The following is a 5,420-nucleotide window of genomic DNA, read 5'->3' as shown; positions in this document are numbered from 1 at the left end:
GCAGCCATTTAGTATAGGTAGAGGTTCATTAGTACTTTGCTAATTGGCATCAGTAACTTTTAAGGATCAAGAAAATATACTGGAAAGTAATGTATCTGAACTAGTTTTCTGACCTCATTCCTGTTACTAGATAACATTAGATTCTGAAAATGCTGGCACCAAAGTAGATAGTATGTAACCGCTAGCTGTTAATTGCCTGTGGAGGAATGAGGTAGCACAGAGGTAGCAAACTTTGAATGTTTTCAATGTTGTTTTTTAAAAAGTCAAATAATCTTACCAGGAAAGACCATCTGACAAGTCTCTGTATTGCTATTAAGTAAAAGGAATTGATCAAAGGTTTTAAACAAGTTTCAGAGGGATTTTCTGGATCATCAGCAGCCGTAGCTGACTAATACCTCCTGCCATTCATTCTAGCCTTAGGGGCTATCTGTGTTCATGAACGTATTTATTTTCAAATAAATGTAATATATATAGTTGAGTAACTGAAATAGTTTCTTTACTAATGCTTCTGTTTAAGTGTCTTTACTGGCCAGCAAATCAGAAGGAAAACTAACCCTAACGCCCAGTATGCTTCCAGTATGTTATCTTAGGAGCTCCCTGGAGCCTTCCAGAGGGGGAAGCTGACCTGTTTGGCTGGGCAGGACGTGTTTCCTCCATGCAGTAACCCAGTGATATTGCAAGATTAATGTCTTGTGCAAAGGAAGAGAAGAGAGTTGAACAGAGCAGTATTGGCTGTTTTGCTTGAATCCTCTCTCCACAAGTTGAAGATGTTTACAATGATATTGCTGGCTAGAGACAGTGACTCATTTTGCTCTTGTGCTGCCGTGTAACAGCTCTCTAAACAGAAGTAGCTTTTTCTTTTGATAGCTGGTTGAAAGATAACTCTCAGTTGATGCAAATCAGTGCAGTGCTATTGTGATATGCACCATCTTTGAAGAAGCAGTAAGGTAAAGGACAGCCAATTATGCTGAATAATTGCTAATTTAAATTGAAAGCAAATGGAGAATAATGAGAAAGGAGGAATATCATTGCCAACTGTTGCCTTTTTTGTTCCTCCTGCCACTCTACGATTCCTATTTTCCTGAACATCTGGTATTCTGTTTGATGACAGTTTGCTTTGCTTTTACCCTTGTCTCACACAGGATCTTATATTTGAGTATGTAAGGAGAAGATAGTGCTGTTTAAAAATTAAATTGAATTTAAAGTACTTTGAATATGTATTTTTAAAAACATAAGCAACTAAATCATGCTTTGGAACCAGCTGTCCTGAAAGGATGTTTGTTCCTGTGACCACCTTCTAATGGATAATATTGCAGATATTTGCTATGACCTGAAGTAGTTCTCTCTCCTCCAGTGCACTTGTAACCTCTTGAACTTCCTTTATTCTGGATATGTGGGTGAGCAGAGTGTAAACAATTCTTAGGGGTATGGGAAGAAGGTTTATCAAATATACTGGGCACTATCTATGCTTATATGTAGATGGTTTGCATTTTGGTTTAAAATATCAACAACAAATTAAGTCAGGTGCTACATTGTGAAAGGTTTACTGTTCTCTTGTGAGAGATCTAATTAGGATGTCTTTGTTGGTAAAACAGTGGATATTCACGTGTAGTGTGCTTTCAGCTTGCTTTCATAACAGTAAGATTTCTTCTTTTTTTGCCAAAACTTGTCATGAAAAGCTAATGTCACTCTGTTTGCCTTAGAAGTACAGAAGTTACCCATCTTAATATTTGCACTGTCTCATCATTGTAGTATGGGATTTTCATAACTACCACGTTAAGCTTATGGCAGTAATTTCTCTTGTGATGGGTAAATCAGCTTCACGTGCACAGTTCCCGAGCAAACCAGCTCCGTTAAGGCTGGGTTTCCCCGTATCTATGGCAAGTGGATGTTCCAAGAACCACGAGTATGAATCAGTTCCTCTCTGTTTAGGCTGTGCTGATGAGAAGAAAGCTTGGCCATTATTTGAAGATAATCTCTTTTTGTAGCAATGCATGAATCAGAAGAAAAACGGACCGCCTGAAACAGTGGAATATTCTAAATGCTAAGTTAAATGTCTTGGTGTGGTCTCATCCCAGTATTCTTAACTGAGGACTTGAAACTACAGTTGAGAAGTTTTGAGGGCATACTTTAACAGCCTCGGGGACTTCAACAAAATGCCAAGTAGTGTTGAAATAATGAGGCTGTCTGTGATTCTGACAGTGAAGTCGGAAGCAAAAAAAATAATGCGGGTGGGAATTCTGTTTGGACAGTGAGATTGATTAGGAGGTATATTCTTGTTGATGCACTACACGGAAACAGTACGTTGTGGGGTGGAGCTGGAGATGAGGTGTCCATCTGGACACTGGACTTCCTAGCTGTCAGCTTAGGTGAGCTGCGTGTCTTACTCGGAGTGCTGAAGACTTCTTTTGAACAGCATTCTGTAATACAAAACAATTATAAGATCCATTCAGTCTTGCTGATTCAATCTGTGACTGGCACTTTGCAAACAGAAAACAGGATGAGAAATCCTGATGGTTCTGCTGTTGCCTCTGATCTAGTCATGAGATGGGTTTCTGAGCTGCTCCAAATCACACTGCATCCTTTAAAATCAGGCTTGGAAGAGAGAGCACAGGGAAGATCAGTGCGTTGAAAAAGAGGCAGTGGAAATTGCACTGAGAATAAGCCAGCGAGTTTCCAGCAGTATGCCTCAGTGTGTGGTTTTTCTAGAAAAAAGTAGCAGAAGTAAAAAGGGGCCTCCAGATGGGTAGTTGACATGAAAATGTGTTTTATTGCTTTCATGTGATTTAGTGTGATTTTTATATTGCTGAGTGTAAAGCAGAACTATCAAATTATTTGTTTTAAAAGCGTTTGCAAAAAAACAAAACAAAAAAAAACAACAACCCAAAACATGTTAGAGCCATAGTGAAACAATGAGTAAGTGATGATAAGTAGAAGATTGCTGCTTTTATTTCTAAACTTACGTGTGAAGAAGTCTTTCCACTGGGATTAGGTGTTAAGATTGGAGGCAGCCTAGGTTGCAGTGACCATGCCCCGGTGGTTGAGTTTGTGATCTCAAGGAATGTGAGCCTGGAGAAGAGTAGGGTCAGTACCCTGAACTTTGGGAGAGCAAACTTCAGACTGTTCAAGGAATTATTGGGTGAGATCTCCTGAGAAGATGTCTTTAGAGACAAAGGAGCAGAGCAAAGCTGGCTGCTCTTCAAGGATGCCTTTCTGAGAGCACGAGCTCTCCGTCCCTCAGAATAAGAAAGCTTGCAGGGCAGCAGGAAACTGGCATGGCTGGGCAAGGACCTGCTGGGCAGAGTGAGGGGGGAGAAGGGCACTGTGCCAGCGGTGGAAACAAGGCTGTGTCAGCTGGGGAGATACAGGGATACTGTCGGGACTTGCAGAGAGGGATTGGGAAAGCTGAGGTACACATGGAACTGGAGTTGGTGAGGGATGGTAAAAACAACAAGGAGGATTGTACAGGTACATGGGCCAGAAGCGACAGGCCAAAGAGAGAGGACCTCCTTCGGTAAACGAGAGAGGAGAACTGGCTACTGCAGATATGGAGAAGGCTGAAGTACTGGAAGAGTTCTTTGCCTTGGTCTTCACTGGCAGCCAAGATTCTTGTATTTCTCGTGTCCCTGCAGCCTGCATGCCTCTAGGCGGGAAGTGGGGGAGTAAATCCCCCCCGCTATAGGGGCACAGCAAGTCTGAGGCCGCCTCGTGAGACTGAGTGTGTACAGGTCTATGGGGCCGGATGGCGAGTATCTGAGGGTCCTACAGGAGCTGGCTGAGGTGTTGCCCAGGCAGACCTAGGCAGAAATTACTTTAATAGAGAACTTTTCCAGTTAGAAACATACAACCAATATCTGTTAAATATATATTGTTCTCTTCAATTCACAGAAGAACCTGAGGGTGAAACAATCTAGTGACACTATTTTTTTTAGATGAATACTCCCTGAGTGACCATCTGAATATAATCATCCATACCGATTTCCTAGGTGGCATGACTTCTGAACATAGCTCTTCATAAACATTGGCTAAAATATACCTAAAATATACCAGATGTGGTATTATTTCATCTAGAGCCAATGGTGAATGTAGTTGTGACAGTTGACTGCAGAACAAATATAAATGTGTTTAGTTGGAGTGTTGTTCTGATAGTCTTAAATTTCACTGAGTCACTCATGAAAGTTTTCTTGGCTAAGTATTTGCAATTTTAAAACGAAGTCAATGGATCCTGTTTTTTCTTTGTAAAGGAAGCAAACATAATGTGAACTCATTAGAAAGAAGACTGAAATGAAAATGGTCCGAAGGGTAATTGTGATTAAAAAATAATCCAAGAAGTATGTAACATACATTGTTGTGGAATTCAGTAGAAAATAATTTCTGTTTTGAAGTACCTGATAAGGTTGTATATATGGAACACCGTTCCCTGTAAGATTTTGTCAAAACCATACTAAAACCAAGAAGAAGAGTCTCTGAATGTGACGGGTGCCCTAGGAGCTGCTGCCACTTGTCATGCCATGGTGTGCAGAACAACAAATTACTACTGGCCAGCAGTGAGGAAGAGAGCAACCTCTGCAGGTCATGAGGAGTGAGATGTTTCCTTACTGGGATTTTGCAGGGTAACAATTGGTTCACTGAAGGTCAGGTAATCTCTGAGCTCTGAATTGTGCAGCAGAACCCGAGCCTGTTGTGCATAATCTGTAGACGAAGCTCCTTACGGCGTTTTGGAGCAAGCTGGCTCATTTATCCACATTGGCAGCTGTCACACCAACATGCATTTGGTGTGGGTTGCTTTTTCATTTTGAATTTGTTAATATTTCATATTTGAGAGGTTGCTTAACAGTAGCATAAGAGAAAGAAAGTTGCTTTCTCAGTAAAATATGAACTGTGCTTAGCTAAAATGTACTTTCTGAGGAGCTTTCTGATTTCTTCTGAGAGGATGAAATAAGCTGGGGGATCAATAGAGAGCTACAGTACTTGGAATTTCTGAGGGTTAGACTGGTATGCAAAATATTTCATTTTGATGTGGCTTTAAGTTGTTTTCCACTGATCGCCAGTGCAGTTTACTCTGGAAATACAGTTGCTTCGTTAAGCAGAAGGGATTGTATAAAACAAAGATGCAACAATAGTATTAAGGTAAAGTGTTGTCTCCATTTAGAAGAAACAAACCCCCCGTCAGGACGGTGCCATTTTAAGTAGAGCATGCTTATATTCTTCTCTTGTTTTCCTGTTCATTATTTTTTGTCTGGAATACCCAGATGCAATAACTGTTCTGCATTCGTTTATAGGTAGAAATATGTCCCTACATCATTTCAAATGATTCTTAACACTTAACTCATTGGAAATGTAATTCCTGTGTCTATAAAAGAGATAGCTGATGTAGCTGTGCTTGAAGCGCTTTTTTTATTTTTATTTTTTTGAAAGCC

The sequence above is a fragment of the Meleagris gallopavo genome, chromosome 16, assembly GCF_000146605.3.
Source record: "Meleagris gallopavo isolate NT-WF06-2002-E0010 breed Aviagen turkey brand Nicholas breeding stock chromosome 16, Turkey_5.1, whole genome shotgun sequence".
Lineage (NCBI taxonomy): Eukaryota > Metazoa > Chordata > Aves > Galliformes > Phasianidae > Meleagris > Meleagris gallopavo.
Note: the sequence above shows the minus strand (reverse complement) of the source record.